Source organism: Leopardus geoffroyi, chromosome B1, assembly GCF_018350155.1.
Source record: "Leopardus geoffroyi isolate Oge1 chromosome B1, O.geoffroyi_Oge1_pat1.0, whole genome shotgun sequence".
In the NCBI taxonomy this organism is placed as follows: domain Eukaryota; kingdom Metazoa; phylum Chordata; class Mammalia; order Carnivora; family Felidae; genus Leopardus; species Leopardus geoffroyi.
In genome coordinates, this window is record NC_059327.1 from 77,442,366 (window position 1) to 77,460,796 (window position 18,431).

Consider the following 18,431-nt stretch of genomic DNA (forward strand, 5'->3'; position numbering starts at 1 on the left):
GATTGTGACCTGAGCTGAAACCAAGAGTTGGATGCTTACTGACTGAGCCATCCAGGCACCCTGGCATGGGAGTTTTTTTTTGTTTTGTTTTGATATTTTGTTTTTAAGTTTATTTAGAGAGAGGGAGAGAGGGGCAGAGAGAGAGAGGGAGAGGGAATCCTAAGTAGGCTCCACACTGTCAGTGCAGAGCCTCAAGGGGGGCTTGAACTCACAAACTGTGAGATCATGACCTGAGCCGAAACCAAGATTTGGATGCTTACTGACTGAGCCATCCAGGCACCCTGGCATGGGAGGTTTTTTTTGTTTTTGTTTTTGTTTTTTTTTAAGTTTATTTATTTAGAGAGAGAGAGGGAGAGAGGGGCAGAGAGAGAGAGGGAGAGAGAATCCTAAGTAGGCTCCACACTGTCAGTGCAGAGCCTCATGTGGCTCGAACTCACAAACTGTGAGATCATGACCTGAGCCGAAACCAAGAGTTGGCCGCTTAACTGACTGAGCTACCCAGGCACCCCAGCATGGGAGGTTTCTAAGGGCTAGCCTGGGAGATGGCACTTACCACTTTGGCCCATATTCTCATGGCTAGGATGAAGTCACTTATTCACATTTAACTTCAAGGGTGCCTGGGAAAAGTAGTTCAGCTGTGGGCTGAAGGAAAGAAGAGAAAACACATTTGGGGGTCAGCTAGCAGTTTCTGCCCTGCCACAAGTAAAACACATGGTATGCTAAATAGTATTAGTGCTAAGGAGGAAAGTAAGTCAAGGAGGGAGCAAGGGAGGGCTGTGGGAGATGGGATCACAATTGTATATAGGTGGCTGGTGAAGTCCTTGCTCAGAGGGTACATTTGAGTACACACCTGCAAGAAGTGAGGGTTTGGTACCTTGTGGAGATCTGAAGGAAGAACATTTCAGACATAGCAAATAGCAAATGTAAATGTCTTGAGGTCAGTTGCAAGCCTTGTCTGGCTAGGGCAACCAGGAAAGCAGTGTAGTTCCAGGAGAGTGAGCAAGGGGTTGGGGTAATAAATTAGGTTAGTGAGGTAACGGATAATGTAGGGCTGTGTGAGCCACCAGTGGGTTTTGAATGCAGGGCATGATCTGACTTAGTGGGATAGCTCTGGTTGCTGGGTTGAGAATAGATTATAGGATAGAGGCAGGGAGCAGAGTGGTGCCAGTTAGAGATACTTTAATAATCTAGGTGGGAGATAGTAATGGTTTGGACTAGAGTGTTAATAGCGAAGGTAGTGCTTAGCTATCAGATTCTGAATCAATTTTGAAAGTATTGCTGGTTTAGGATTAGCCAATGGATAGGATGTGGGATGTACAAAAAACAAAAGGAGTCAGGGATGCCTTAGTACCAGGAAGAATGGAGATGTCATTTGCTGATGTTGGGAAAATTATCAGAGGAAGATTAGAATTTACTTTCAATATGAAAAATTTGAGATGCCTTTATGATGCTCAAATGGGAATGTGAACTAGCCAAGGAGAGAGGGCTGGGCTGAAAATACATATTTGCCAATCATAAACATAGAGATAGTATTTAAAGCCATGAGGCTGAATGACATAACAAAATAAATATATGTAGTGGAAAAGAAAAGAGATTCCAGGTCTGAGCCTAGGGACATTTTGATATTTTGAGGTCAGTGAGATGAGGAGGAACCAGCAAAAATACTGAGGAGGTAAAAAAAAAAAAAAGTAAGAGAAGGTCTAGGACAGTGGGGGGTTCCTAGGAGCCAAATGCAGAAAACATTTCAAGAATGAGTCAGTGATGAAATATGTAAAATACAGTTGATAGGTGAACCAAGATAAAGGCTAAGAATTGGCAGTTGGGTTTAACAGCATGAAGGTCATCAGTGACCTTGATAGAAGGAATGGCAGGTTGTGAGGAGATGGAGATAAGTAAGACTCTGAGATGGAGATGAGTAAGAGGTTTGCTAAGAATTATTTTCATAATTGCCATCTGTGAAAGGGAGGGAAGAAGGCAGGAAGTTGGGCTGTGATGCAGTCTAATTGAAGGTTGCAGCAAATCCCATGAGGAGTTCTACTGTTGAGACGAGTGAGGTATCTGGACCTGCATAAACTCCATGTTGACTAGTCATTGGAAGTGGGCTGTCCTGGAAAGGACCCTGATTTTGGGTGACTCCCAAAGTGACTCCCTTAGCCAGTGCAGTCTCAAGAAGGGTCAGAACTGTCTCCTGGTGCATTTCTAGCAGCTGGGGAGTAAGTACTTCTAGAGGCTGTGGTTGGCACATCACAGAGTCCATTAGAAGCAGTTTAGATGGAGTAGTGAGGGCAAAAGCCTGATGAGAGTGGGTTCAAAAAAGAATGGGAAGACAGAAATCAGAGACAGTGAGCACAGATGACTCTTTCCTCTTCATTCCTGATGCTAAGAAGTGTCTGGATATAGATTTATTTTTATTCTTCTTGCCTGGCATTCAGAGTGTACTTTGAATCTCAAGATTCATGTCATTTTTCAATACTGGCTCTTCAAACATTGCTTTTTTCCATTTCTTTTTCTTTTTCTTCTTTTTTTTTTCCTTTCTGGAACTTCTTTTATACACATTTTGGGATCTTTTAGTCTATGTTTTATAAATTTTAATTGTTATTTAATCTTTTTATCTATATCTTTGTTATCTTCTGGGAAATTCCTCAGTATTTTTTCTTATACCATATCTAGTCTAGATTTTATTCTGTATACTGAGTTTATAAAATTTTTTCAAAGAATATATTTTTCAATGTTTATTTTTGAGAGAGAGAGAGAGAGAGAGAGCAAGAGAGAGCACATGCATGTGAACAGGGAGGTGCAGAGACCATGAGGGGCAGAGGATCCTAAGCAGGCTCCACGCTGACAACAGAGACTCTGAGGTGGGGCTTGAACTCATGAACCGTGAGATTGTGACCTGAGCCAAAGTCAGACACTCAACCGACTGAGCCACTCAGGTGCCCCTAAAAGAGGGATATATTTTTATCCTGAAAGCTCTGATTTTTTTTATGTCTCTATTTCTGGCTTCTTTGTTTCATATTTTCATATATATATATATATTTAGGAATATTATTTCCTCCTCTGTCTCTTGGTGGATTCTTAACCTACTTATTTTAAATTCTTTTATCATTTTCATTTCCGATGGAGTGAATTACTACAGAGTTGTTGATTTTATTAACTGTATCTTTCTTAGTGTTTGTTTTGGGCATGTGTTTTGTAATTTTGAAATGATTTTATAATAATTTTCAGGCTTACGTAGAGTAGAAGTTGTATCATATTTTTATGTTTTATTTATACTCACTGCATTCTGATTCATAGTACTGTAGTTGACACAGTGTTTTCCATTCCAGAACCAGGTCTTAGGTTGGTTCCTAGGGGCTCCTGCCCTTGTGATACTGATGATATTTCAAGTTCTGTCTCTCAGCCAGTGGCTGGTATGGCTGGTCTGGGTGGTGGGACATGTGTATATCTTCTGCCTCCCCAGTATAGAGCTTTTGATAAGTCCTTGCTCCAAGAATGGTTTGGAAGTTGTATTTTCTGCCTCCTCTCATCTGGTGGTTTTTCAGCAGGGCCTGGTCCTGATCCTGCACCTGATGTGGGAATTGGGCTGAGTTCTGGGTTTCCCACTGCGACTGAATTCTAAGTAGCCTCTGCCTGTGTCTAGGAACTAGAACAGCATTCACAGTTTCTTTGCTATCACCACTCTGCATTTGTTTTCTACTCCTGATTACTAAAGATTTCTACCTGATTCAGGCCTGTCTCACTCCTGGGGAAAAAGACTTCAGCCAGATATTGGTGAGAAAAAGATAGGTGTTTTGATATTTGTTGTTCAATATGTTATTCCACTTCGATATTTTTTTTTCTAGAAAGATGTAAATGCTAGATATGGTACTGTCTATATCAGTGATGTGGTAATTATAGGTGTTTTTGTCTCTTTTGATGATTCTTCATGTTTCTCAAGTTATCCCATGTAGCAAAGTATTATACCTATCTACCCCTCACTCTCACTTCCTCTTTTTCTTACTTTTAAAAAATCTTTTTTGGAGGGACACCTAGGTGGCTCAGTTGGTTAAGCTTCCGACTTCAGCTCAGGTCATGATCTCATGGCTTGTGAGATCTCAAGCCTGCTTCAGATTCTGTGTCTCCCTCTCTCTCCTTACCCCTCCCCTGCTCATACTCTGTCTCTCAAAAATAAATAAACATTTAAAAAAATAAAAAAAGAAATCCTTTATGGAATCTGCATGTGTTTATAGACTCAAGAGTAGAATTTGTTACTAAGTTTTTCCAAGCATGCCATTGCCCTGAAATTCTTTCATTTCTTGTCTGATTATGCTGACCAAGTGCCTCAAGGCACTCTCTTTCTTTCTTTCTGTGCTATTCCCACCCTCCACAAGTCAGCTGCTTGTCGTGTTCCTCAGGAAACTCTTCTCTCTCTTGGCTTTACATATCACTTGAGTCTTACAGACTTTCAAATCTACATCTCTAACATGGAGAGGTGGAAGAGGAAAGGATCCATATGGAAATGAGGGCTTAGATGAGCCAGGTTTAGGAGCTATGCTGAATATTTTCATATAGTTATTCATTCATTTGATCTCCTAGCAGCACTATGAGGCATAAGAATGACGATGATCCATAATTTACGGATAAAAGAGCTCAAGCTTATAGAGTTAAGTAAAGAGCTAACCTGATTTATATGGGACTGAGGTGGCTGCCAAGACTCAGGACCTTCAGTTTTAAAACAGGAAAGTCCTAGGCAAACTGGGATGAATTGGTCCCCTCCCCCCCATGTCTAAGGACAATGACCAGAAAGGTGCAAAGCCCTCAGCTTGAACCCAGGTCCTCTTGAGCCTACCATCTTTGCTCTTCACCACCATGTTATATTGTCTCTATTAGAACAAAGTAGGGAAAAAAGGACTGATTCACAGAAGAGATAGAAAGTAAAGGCATGAAAGAATTCATGAACGGGGTGTACTATTTCCTGGAAGGAATTTTGTTAGGGAAAATTGTGCTTTAGCAGGAGTCAGGAGACCTGAATTCTGGTTCCAGGGTGTCCACAAACCCAGTGTTGAGTTGGACAAATCACTCACATCCCCATACGGCTGCATTCTCACCCATAAAATGAGGGCTAACAAGGCGACTCCTAAGATTGTTTCCAAATTTAAAATAAACTCCAAAACTATTTCATAGCCCATCAAGTTATAAGGTAATGGAGAAAGAAGAAATCTGAAAATAGATGTCAGGATTTATAGTATTTCATGATTTTGTTCATATTTCTAGATCTAGCTCTTTAACATCAACGCGACTATCTGAGCACAGCCAAATTCCATTGAAACAGTTTAACAGTTCTGGCCTTTAATTTATTTTATTTAATTTGTGGTAATTAACTTTATGGTGTTTTCATTGTTGTCTCTAGCTGTTTACATAATGTCCTAAACATCTAAGCAGGAGCTGCTTTAAAATCTGGCTTTCATTCTTTATTGTTATTTATAAAATGTTAATGTCTTCTATTTAAGGCATGTGTGATTAATAGCTGAGAGAATGTACTTTTATAACAGCACAGTTTTCATCTGTGAAAAATCATGAGAAACAGAGTCCCAACATGCCACAATTCTTGTCGAAGGCATAACTGCATGTATTGAGATGTGAATCTTCCTAAGATATATGGAAAGCATTTCTGATATAATAGAGTGCTTAAGAAGTAAAGTACTGTGACCTTTTTTTGTTGTTCCTGGACACATGAATTGTATCTGATATGTTTCTAACTAAAATTTCACCAAATTCAAATTTACAAGATATAACTTCAAATATTTTTAACATTTCATTCAAGAAAAATCTTATTACCTGCTCCCCGGCCCCTTTCTGTCAGTATCTTAAGGTTAAATTCAAAGACTGGGAGTTTTAGATGAGAAAAACGTGGAATAGTGTTGGCTTTTCTGAAACCTGTGTGTGTGTGTGTGTGTGTGTGTGTGTGTGTGTGTGTGTGTGAGATTACTACTCAATTTGGGCCAAAGTAATTAGCTCCTTTCCTCATTTGGATAATTATGGTCTTCCTATCAAGGGAACTAGGTGCATAAAATTAAACAATCCCATACATTACCTGGTGCTCATGACCACAAGTGCACTCCTTAATCCCCATGCTAGCTGTGGGAACTTGGAAAAGTTGTTTGAATTTCACTGAACCTCAGTTTCTCCAGGCAGTGAAATGAAATCCTAAGTACTTCCTCCAGCTGCTGGAAGGAGTAAACAAGATAATGTATGAATGCACTTCCTCCCCTACCCTCTTGCCTAGGAAACTAGGAAACATACTTCAGCCATCACTTCACAGATGCCACTTTTTTGAGAAAATCTTTTGTAATGGCCACCCTGTGGGACTTTACCCGGCCTCCTGCTACATTTGGTCCCAGCAGTCTGAACTTTTCCTGTGTACATACACATCATCGGTTAGAAGTATGTATTCGTTTGCTGGTCTTTTATTAATGTCAGTGTCACCCACTAGAGACCATTGGCTCCATTAAAAAAACAAACAAACAAAGTCCATTAGCCATACTGCAAAGAATCATGACACATTACATGGAAAAATTAGTAGTACTGAGATTTCTAAATAAATATTAGGAACTCTGTGAAAACTAAGATTATAATGTTAGAGGACTTCTTGTAGGAATTCAAATAAATTTTTTACGAGGTACTTATTGCTTGGTTAGCCATATGATCAGTCTTATGGAAGACACAAAAGAAATAAAAAAAAAAACTAGTTCCTTCCCTAGTGGGGCTTACATTCTAGTGTAGATATTGTTGGCTTTTAGCAAAGCTCTAAGCTTCGTTTTTTCTTTTGAGAAGGAGTAAGAAGAGTAGAAATAAAACTATCTATAATGATGAAAGTAGTGTTTTCAGAGGATTAATAGGTTACTTTGAAAAACTAATAATTAAAACTTAAAATGTATTGTTAAATTTAAATTGATGTATAACATACTGTCAGAAAAGTGTACAATTCCTAAGTATACGGCTTGAGGAATATTCACAAAGTAAACATGCCTGTGTAACCACCATCTGATAAATAAACATTACCAGCACCCTATAGGCTTTCCTTGTGCCCCATCAGACACTACACCCTTTCTCTAAAAGGTCACCATTACCCTGTTTTCTATTACCATTAATATTTTGCCTTTTGTGAACTTTACATTAATGGAGGTATACATTCTGTCTTCTCCATGCATTATCTCAGGATTGTGTGTGTGTGTGTGTGTGTGTGTGTGTGTGTGTGTGTGTGTGACAGAAAGAGAGAGAGAGAGAGAGAGTCAGTTATGTCTGTATGTATAGCAGGTCATTCTCACTGCTGTGACACATTGAATTGTAAGAATATGCCGCGATTTATCTATTCTACAGTCAGTGGACACTGCAGTTGCTTCCAGTTTTTCCTGTTACAGAATAGTGCTGCGCTCAGTGATCATTCTTATATGTCTCTTTTAGTATACATTGTAAAGTGTTTCTGTTGGGAGTGGGAGGCTGGGCCATAGTTAGGCAAATATTTGGCTTTTTTTTTCTTAATTTGAAATTTATTGTCAAATTGGTTTCCATACAACACCCAGTGCTCATCCCAAAAGGTGCCCTCCTCTATACCCATCACCCACTCTCCCCTCCCTCCCACCCCCCATCAATCCTCAGTTCTCAGTTTTTAAGAGTCTCTTATGTTTTGGCTTCCTCTCTCTCTAACTTTTTTTTCCTTCCCCTCCCCCATGGCCTTCTGTTAAGTTTTTCAGCATCCAAAAAAGAGTGAAAACATATGGTATCTGTCTTTCTCTGTATGACTTATTTCACTTAGCATAACACACTCCAGTTCCATCCACGTTGCTACAGAAGGCCATATTTCATTCTTTCTCATTGCCACATAGTATTCCATTGTGTGTATAAAGCACAATTTCTTTATCCATTAATCAGTTGATGGACATTTAGGCTCTTTCCATAATTTGGCTATTGTTGAGAGTGCTGCTATAAACATTGGGGTACAAGTGCCCCTATGCATCAGTACTCCTGTATCCCTTGGGTAAATTCCTAGCAGCGCTAATGCTGGGTCATAGGATAGATCTATTTTTAATTTTTTGAGGAATGTCCACACTGTTTTCCAGAGCAGCTGCACAGTTTTGCATCCCCACCAATAGTGCAAGAGGAATCCCATTTCTCCACATCCTCACCAGCATCTATAGTCTCCTGATTTGTTCATTTTGGCCACTCTGACTGGCGTGAGGTGGTATCTGAGTGTGGTTTTGATTTGTATTTCCCTGACGAGGAGCGACGTTGAGCATCTTTTCATGTGCCTATTGGCCATCCGGATGTCTTCTTTAGAGAAGTGTCTATTCATGTCTTCTGCCCATTTCTGCACTGGATTATTTGTCTTTCGGGTATGGAGTTTGGTGAATTCTTTATAGATTTTGGATACTAGCTCTTTGTTTTATATGTCATTCCCATTCTGTTGGTTGCCTTTTAGTTTTGTTGATTGTTTCCTTTGCAGTGCAAAAGGTTTTCATCTTCATGAGGTCCCAATAGTTCATTTTTGCTTTTAATTCCCTTGCCTTTGGGGATGTGTCAAGTAAGAAATTGCTGCGGCTGAGGTCAGAGAGGTTTTTTCCTGCTTTCTCCTCTAGGGTTTTGATGGTTTCCTGTCTCACATTCAGGTCCTTTATCCATTTTGAGTTTAATTTGTGAATGGTGTGAGAAAGTGGTCTAGTTTCAATCTTCTGCATGTTGCTGTCCAGTTCTCCCAGCACCATTTGTTAAAGAGACTTTCTTTTTTCCTTGGATACTCTTTCCTGCTTTGTCAAAGATTAGTTGGCCATACTTTTGTGGGTCCAATTCTGGAGTCTCTATTCTATTCCATTGGTCTATGTGTCTGTTTTTGTGCCAATACCATGCTGTCTTGATGGTCACAGCTTTGGAGTAGAGGCTAAAGTCTGGGATTGTGATGCCTCCTGCTTTGGTCTTCTTCTTCAATATTACATTGGCTATTTGGGGTCTTTTGTGGTTCCATACAAATTTTAGGATTGTTTGTTGCAGCTTCAAGAAGAATTCTGGTGCAATTCTGATTGGGATTGCTTTGAATATGTAGTTAGCTTTGGGTAGTATTGGCATTTTAACAATATTCTTCCAATCCATGAGCACGGAATGTTTTTCCATTTCTTTATATCTTCCTCAATTTCCTTCATAAGCTTTCTATAGTTTTCAGCATACAGATCTTTTACATCTTTGGTTATATTTATTCCTAGGTATTTTATGATTCTGGGTGCAATTGTGAATGGGATCAGTTTCTTTATTTGTCATTCTGTTGCTTCATTTTTAGTGTATAAAATGCAACTGATTTCTGTACATTGATTTTGTATCCTGTGACTTTGTTGAATTCATGTATCAGTTCTAGAAGACTTTTGGTGGAGTCTATCAGATTTCCCATGTATAATATCATGTCATCTGCAAAAAGTGAAAGCTTGACTTCATCTTTGCCAATTTTGATGCCTTTGATTTCCTTCTGTTGTCTGATTGCTGATGCTAGCACTTCCAACACTATGTGAAACAACAGTGGTGAGAGTGGACATCCCTGTTGTGTTCCTGATCTCAGGGGGAAAGCTCTCAGTTTTTTCCCATTGAGGATGATGTTAGCTGTGCGCTTTTCATAAATGGCTTTTATGATGTTTAAGTATGTTCCTTCTATCCTGACTTTCTCGAAGGTTTTTGTTAAGAAAGGTTGCTGAATTTTGTCAAATGCTTTTTCTGCATCAATTGACAGGATCATATGGTTCTTATCTTTTCTTTTATTAATGTGATGTATCACATTGACTGATTTGCAAATGTTGAACCAGCCCTGCAGCCCAGGAATGAATCCCACTTGATCATAGTGAAGAATTCTTTTCATATGCTGTTGAATTCGATTTGCTAGTATCTTGTTGAGAATTTTTGCATCCATATTCATCAGGGGTATTGGCCTGTAGTTCTTTTTTTTTGCTGGGTCTCTGTCTGGTTTAGAAATCAAACTAATACTGGCTTCATAGAATGAGTCTGGAAGTTTTCCTTCCCTTTCTATTTTTTAGAATAGCTTGAGAAAGATGGGTATTATCTCTGCTTTAAATGTCTGGTAGAATTCCCTAGGGAAGCCATCTGGTCCTGGATTCCTATTTGTTGGGAGAGTTTTGGTAACTGATTCAATTTCTTTGCTGGTTATGGGTCTGTTAAAGTTTTCTATTTCTTCCTGTTTGAGTTTTGGAAGTGTGTGGGTGCTTAGGAATTTGTCCATTTCTTCCAGGTTGTTCAGTTTGTTGGAATATAATTTTTCATAGTATTTCCTGATAATTGCTTGTATTTCTGAGGGATTGGTTGTAATAATTCCATTTTCATTCATGATTTTATCTATTCGGGTCCTCTCCCTTTTCTTTTTGAGAAGCCTGGCTAGAGGTTTATCAATTTTGTTTATTTTTTCAAAAAACCAACTCTTGGTTTCATTGATCTGCTCTACAGTTTTTTATTTAGAATCTTTATTGTTTATTTCTGCTCTGATCTTTATTATTTCTCTTCTTCTGCTGGGTTTAGGGTGTATTTTCTGCTCTGCTTCTATTTCCTTTAGGTGTGCTGTTAGATTTTGTATTGGGGATTTTTCTTGTTTCTTGATATAGGCTGGATTGCAATGTATTTTCCTCTGTGGACGGCCTTCACTGCATCCCAAAGCATTTGGATTGTTGTGTTTTCATTTTCATTTGTTTCCATATATTTTTAAATTTCTTCTCTAATTGCCTGGTTGACCCATTCATTCTTTAGGAGGGTGTTCTTTAACCTCCATGCTTTTGGAGGTTTTCCAGACTTTTTCCTGTGGTTGATTTCCAGCTTCATAGCATTGTGGTCTGAAAGTATGCATGGTATGATCTCAATTCTTGTGTACTTATGAAGGGCTGTTTTGTGACCCAGTATGTGATCTATCTTGGAGAATGTTCCATGTGCATTCGAGAAGAAAGTATATTCTGATGCTTTGGGATGCAGAGTTCTAAATATACCTGTCAAGTCCATCCGATCCAATGTATCTTTCAGGACCCTTGTTTCTTTATTGATCCTGTGTCTAGATCATCTATCTATTGCTGCAAGTGGAGTATTAAAGTCCCTTGCAATTACCACATTCTTATCAATAAGGTTGCTTATGTTTGTGATTGTTTTATATATTTGAGGGCTCTGTATCTGGCTCATAGACATTTATATGTCTAGCTCTTCCTGATGAATAGACCCTGTAATTATTATGTAATGCCCTTCTTCATCTCTTGTTACAGACTTTAATCTGAAGTCTAGTTTGTCTGATATAAGTATGGCTACTCCAGCTTTCTTTTGACTTCCAGTAGCATGATAGATAGTTCTCCATCCCCTCACTTCCAATCTGAAGGTGTCCTCAGGTCTAAAATGAGTCTGTTGTAGACAACAAATAGATGGGTCTTGCTTTTTTTAATCTATTCTGATACCCTATGTGGTTTGGTTAGAGCATTTAGTCTACTTACATTCAGTGTTATTATTGAAGGATATGGGTTTAGAGTCACTGTGATGTCTGTAGGTTTCATGCTTGTAGTGATGTCTCTGGTACTTTGTGGTCCTTGCAACATTTCACTCACAGAATCCCCCTTAGGATCTCTTGTAGGGCTGGTTTAACGGTGATTAATTCCTGAAGGTTTTGTTTGTTTGGGAAGACCTTTATCTCTCTTTCTATTCTGAATGACAGACTTGCTGGATAAAGGATTCACGGCTGCATATTTTTTTTCTGTTCTTCACATTGAAGATTTCCTGCCATTCCTTTCTGGCCTGCCAAGTTTCAGTATATAGGTCTGGCACTAGTCTTATGGGTCTCCCTTTATGTTAGAGTGTGTTTATCCCTAGCTGCTTTCAGAATTTTCTTTATCCTTCCTTGTATTTTGCCAGTTTCACTATGATATGTCGTGCAGAAGATTGATGCAAGTTACGTCTGAAGAGAGTTCTGTGTGCCTCTTGGATTTCAATGCCTGTTTCCTTCCCCAGATCAGGGAAGTTCTCAGATATGATTTGTTCAAGTACACTTTATGCCCCTTTCTCTTCTTTTTCTTCTGGAATACCTATGATACAGATATTGCTCCGTTTGATTGCATCACTTAATTCTGTAATTCTCCCCTCATACTGCTGGATTTTTTTTTATCTCTCTTTTTCTCAGCTTCCTCTTTTTCCAAAATTTTATCTTCTAATTCACCTAGTCTCTCCTCTGCCTCTTCAATCTGAGCTGTGGTCACCTGCATTTTATTTTGCACCTCATTTATAGCATTTTTTAGCTCCTCATGACTATTTCTTAGTCCCTTGGTCTCTGTAGCAAAAGATTCTCTACTGTCCTTTATACTTTTTTCAAGCCCTGTGATTAATTTTATGACTATTATTCTAAATTCTTGTTCTGTTATATTGCTTATATAATTTTTGATCAATTTCTTAGTGTCACTACTTCCTGGAGTTTCTTTTGAGGAGAATTTTTCTGTTTCGTCATTTGGGTAGCCCCTGGGGTGGTGTGGAACTGCAGGGTACTTCCCCTGTGCAGTCTGGAGAAACTTGTGTTGGTGGGCAGGGCTACAGTCAGACCCGATGTCTGCCCCCAGCCCACCGCTGGGGCCACAGTCAGACTGGTGTGTACCGTATCTTCCCCTCTCCCAGGGGCCCAACTCACCGTGGAGTGGTGTGGCCCCTGTCCGGGCTACTTGCACACTTCCAGGCTTGTGGTGCTGCTTTGATGGGAACTGGTGTATTAGCTGGGGTGGATCTGCAAGGTGCGTAGGGGTGGGAGGGGCAGGCTTAGCTTGCTTTGCCATAGGTGGTCCCCTGTGGGCCCTGCAGCTCCGGGAGGGAGGCATACCCGTCGGAGGGATGGATCCACAGAAGCACAGCATTGGGTGCTTGCGTGGTACAAGCAAGTAACTTCAGTGATGGGAACTGGTTCCCTTGATTTTGGCTGGGGAATGGGAGAGGGAGATGGCGCTTGACAGCACCTTTGTTCCCCGCCGAGCTGAGTTCTGTCTTCTAGGGCTCAACACCTCTCCCTCCCTGTGTCCTCTCGCCCTCCCACTCTCTGAGCAGAGCTGTTGACTTCTAACATTCCAGATGTTAAGTCCTGCTGGCTGTCAGAACACACTCTGTCTGGCCCCTCCACATTTGCAAGCCAGACTTGGGGGCTCTGCCTTGCCGGGGGGCTGCCCCTCTACCGCCCAGCTCCCTCCCACCAGTCCATGTAGCGCACAATTCCTCCCTGCCCTTCCTACCCTCTTCCATGGGCCTCTTGTCTATGCTTGGCTCCAGAGAGTCTGTTCTGCTAGTCTTCTGGCGGTTTTCTGGGTTATATAAGCAGGTGTGGGTGGAATCTAAGTGATCAGCAGGACATGGTGAGCCCAGTGCCCTCCTATTCTGCCATCTTCTTTTTTAACCTATTTAGGTTTTGAACATACTGCCAAACAGTTTTCCAGAGATTACCAATTTGCACTCCCAATAGGCAGTAAATTCATATTTCAGTAGCTCTATATCCTTGCCAACACCTAGGATTTTGTGAAAGCCATTTGTTTGGGTGTGTGGTAGTTGTGGTTTTACTTTGTGTTTCCTTAATGACCAATGAGTTTTGAGCCATCTTTTCACATGCTGATTTTCCATTGAAAATCCTCTTTGCAGTGTCCATTGCAATCATTTGCCTACCTTTATATTAGATTGTCTGTCTTTTCCTTTGATTTGTCAAAGTTATCTATGTTGTGTATGTTATTTTTGTGCTTATGATTTTGGAAAGTTCAGGGACTAAAAGTCAATATTTCAGTTCTCTCTAGTAGTTGATCTCTTTACTGAAGTATGGCTACATCTGACATTGATTGCTTCCCTCTCCCTGCCAAGTTACTACACTTGACCACTGTGGAATGATAGTCTTATCTTGCCAACCCTGGCCCTCATCTCCTGTTGTAAGCTTTGATTCTCAGTGGCCTTAAATGTACATGTTCATGTGTTCCCAAATCCTATTTTATCCATCTTTGTATCAAAACCCTAAGGTAAGAACACAGAAAAACTTTATAGCTTATTGCATATGGCTCAGAAGGACCAGTTTTACACATTGAAGCCAAATGGGAAAGAATTTGTATATTTAAGCTTAGAGTATTTTCAAGCATCATGTGCGAGTCTTCTCAGTTTAACATCTCCTTTTTTTTTTTTTTTCTTTTAAAAATTTTTTTTTTCAACGTTTATTTATTTTTGGGACAGAGAGAGACAGAGCATGAACGGGGGAGGGGCAGAGAGAGAGGGAGACACAGAATCGGAAACAGGCTCCAGGCTCTGAGCCATCAGCCCAGAGCCTGATGCGGGGCTCGAACTCACGGACCGTGAGATCGTGACCTGGCCGAAGTCGGACGCCTAACCGACTGCGCCACCCAGGCGCCCCTAACATCTCCTTTTTAACGACTTGCTAATTGAAATGAAATTAATAGCTATCTTTGGTGATTTGAAGACCTAAATATTTTATGTAAAACCAGGAATATTTGGGATCTCCTAATTAAGTGCCAGTGTCCATGCAAGCCCACAAGGAAACACAGCATAATGTCTGTTTTATGAAGTTGAACCTTACACCCACAAGGCACCTGTAGTCACCGACTGGACTTCTCCGACCCTGGAGTGTTGGGTTGGTGTTGGTGGCAGTGAGGGCCATGCAGGGAGAAGGTCTGAGACTCTCTTGAGTGAGAACAGCCAGGCTTTCATCTATTGTCCTCATTGACTTCTGAGAAACTGTTTCCTTTAAACATAGGTTGAAGCTGCTCTTTTAAGAATTGTGTGTCTATTTTAAATTCTTCACTTATAGACAGGAATTCAGGAAGGAAGTGGAATTCTATGAGGTTACGTGGTTTGGCTGAGATCACACACTTTGGCAATGACAGAATCAGGACTGAAATCCAACTTTGCTATCTCCACAGTGCTCTGAGATTCTGATATTTGTGTCAGCCAGAGCAATATCCTAATGATTCAATTATGTCCTTTCCCTTCCCACTTCCTGGCTCTGAGAAATGTCTTCATCCAAGTTAGTTAGACAATCGGAGGTTTCTGCATCAGGAAAGAAGTGTGTTTGCCACTGTTACATGTGTTCCTCAGGATCCCAGCTTAGTTGATGTTAGTGTTGGTGAATTCATAAAGTATCTACTTTCCAACTCATTTTATGGCTATCTCATTAATTTGGTTCATAATTTTAATTATACAGTTGTAAGTTTTTTATTCTCCTATTCTCTGAGTATACCTTTTTACCCATTATAAATGTCTAATATTGGCTCTGTTATATTGGACCTAGTGAGGACTTGTTCTATTTCCTTTTCTCTCCCTGTACTCCTTTTTTTTTTTTTTTCTATTCCTATTGTTTGGTGCCAGCATATCTGATATCTGGTCTGAGGGACAAGGAGACTTGGCAGAGAGAAGTTAGGAAATAAATCTGGAAAAGGACCCAAAGATCCTTGTTTTCTTGAAAGAGAAAAAGTGGAGGAGGGCTCACACTTATCAGGGAATGAAACAGGACGAGCGACAGGACAAAACCTGAGAGGAAGACCCTGGTGGCCAAGGGCAGAGAGCACATGAGGAGGGTTGCAACCAGGGATGTGATGGAAAGAGGTCAGGCCTAGGCCACTTTCTTGGATATTCTGCTCAGGAAAGTGAAGAGGAACTAGAGGGAGGCACAAACTCTTAACTTCATAGTTTTTGAGTTTTGGGGCCAGTTAGAATTGCATACAAAAGCAATGTAATAACAGTTTTTAGAAACTAATGGGGCCTTCCAGGTCTTCTTTCCCAACAGTTTTATTTTGCAAATAAGGAAGCTGAGGCTAAGAGAAGTCAAAGCAAGCCCCTTGGCTCAGTTCTGGATGGAGCTGTGCGATGACAGTGCTATATTTTTCATCCATATTTACTCAGTTGCAAGAGAGAGAAAAGCCCAAGGCAAGAAGCTGGGTTTTATTCTAAATGCATTCGAAAGTAATGGAAAGGGAATGATATGCTCTGATGAACATTTAAGAAGACAACTTCTGTTGTGTGAAGAATGAATGGGAATAGGATTAGATTGGAAATTGAGAGAGCAGGTAGGGGGCTATTTCAGCATTCCAAGAATGAAATGATTGTGACTGGGAAGAGGGAAGATGAGGAGAAGCAGATGTATTTTGAAGTTAAAAATGTAGAAGACTTGATGGATTGGATGTGGTAGGTAAAAATACGGAGGAGTCAACGTTTTATGGCTTGAGTAACTGGGTGGATATAAGTGCAATTTCTAACATGGAGAAGTGGGGAGGGACTAACATGTGATTGAAGGTTAGGAGCATTGCTCTCATTCACCCTTATCTTGACTGTTGAAACTGACTGTCTACATCGATGTACCATGACGTGTTTCCCCAAGTCCTGCTGAATACCATAGGGCAGGTTTTTGTTTTTGTTGTTTTGTTTTGTTTTGTCACCAGGATCCTTAATTGTATAAGGTACCATGATAAATTCTTCCCAGTCACCTACTTTGGAAGGATAAGCTAAGGAGATAAGGTAGGGATATGCTGTTTCCACTTCTGCTTGCTTTTTTGATCCACATAGAAATGGAATTAGAAACCCTTAGCCTTCCTATAACCTGATAGGAGAGCCTTGAGCATCTACGGGAGGAGAGGGGGTGGAAGGACTTTTTCACAGATGTGCCTGAAAAGACATGAGAAGGTAGGGCATCCCTTTCCAGCATCCTGTTGACACAATTACTCATTCCCCAAACAGTTTTTGAAATCCTTCTAAATGCTAGGTCCTGTTTAAGGCACTGGGACTGAAGCAGGGAAGAAAAGAGAATCCTTCCTTTACGGAAGTCACATTCCAGAACACTGCTTATGTCATTGCTTCAAAATATTTCAATGGTTTGTTGCCCACTTCAACAGCATATAGTCTAATCCTCTGCTTAAATCAGAGCCACTATTTGCTGTCCATGTGCTTTCTCACCTTACATTTGCTGTTTCTCTCACCTGCCTGCTTCTCTGTTCCTCTTAAAGCAGCCAACCTGACCCACTCGGGACGGATCTGATACTCAGTACCATACAGGTGTGCTGGCCAGCATCCACTTCTAATTGGTTGATGCCTGTGCTGAACCAGTTTTTCAAAATTTCACTGTTACCTCAACAGTCACCCTTCCAGATTTTGCTCAGTCTCCCTTTGATGCATTTCTTCAGTCCTTTCTTAGCCTTCAGTGGTCTTGTCTTCATTTGAACTCATGGTACTCATGGATTTATATCACTTATTTACAAAGCTCACAGGCTTTCTTATGACATCTGCCATACAGTTGTTTGGATTTTATTTAAAATTTTGACTTATGTGTTTGCCTTTTCTTCCAAAATGGATGAAGTACCCCTTGTAAAACCCAGATACTAGATTTGCTCTTATTAGTTGAAATTGATCAATATATCAGGTGGTACGCAACATTTCATAACTGTCTGCTGGGGATGGAAAGTGGAGAGGGACCCTATCTGATATTCTGTGCTCTGTATCTTTAATCAGTTCCATCCTCATCATCTTCTAGGAAATGGACACCTCTGTCTATCTGATGACTTTTCCATTTGCTTTATACTCTGATCCATGGAATATTTTCACACTTGTTATAGACTCCAAAGACTTCATCCACCCCCAGATTCTGTCTCAGTTACTCCCTATCACCTTGGGTTTGTGGGGACATTACCACACCAGCACCCCTTAGGATGCTTGGCTAGTTTTGTGCATTAAAAGGACTGAGGGATGGCTTTCTTGCCAGCCAATTTAATGCAGGCTGACACTCCTGGCATACTGAATTAAGGTGGAAGAGCCAACCGCCCCAGAGAAGAGTCCATTGCTATGGAGATTAAAACAAGAAAATGACAGAGCACAAAACACCTTTATTTTCTTCTTATATTTAAATGGAAAGGAGACAGTAATTAAGCCAGACCAGAAGATGAGTTTTGATTGTTAATTGCTAAGGGAGGTGCAGTATTTCAATTTGTCCCAGTTCATTTGTACAATCAGGCAAATGAGGTACATGGTCTGTACTCTTGCCCATGGTATAATGCTGACAATTTGAGAATGGATCATTTTTGGATGTTTCAGATTTGTTATTTTAAAACTAACTGCAATATTTCCCCCCCTCTGGGTAGAAGCTGTGAAAAAGTGTTGTAGCCTTTTACCTAAGATCATGTGGCCATAGAGTCATGACTTCCATAGGGCCATGAACGCTTGTGCATTTACTCAAATAATGCCCAAAGTATTTAAAAGGTCTTGAATACTTCACCACAGTTTGATGCTCTAGTCAGCTAATTAAAAATTATACCTAGGGTTTTAGAACAAGAGGGTCCATGGGACTCTGTAAAGCATTTAATATTCCTATTTCTGATTATAAAGTCATGTGAGCACACAGTAATATGCATTGGTATAACTGACTCCCTGGG

General features: G+C 40.3%; 1 protein-coding gene across 3 annotated transcripts in view; it reads left to right on the forward strand.

Annotated features, from left to right (window-relative positions):
• Positions 1-18,431, forward strand: part of IQCM (IQ motif containing M) — a 468,312-nt gene that overhangs the window by 55,687 nt on the left and 394,194 nt on the right. The gene's annotated exons all lie outside the window — the stretch shown is intronic.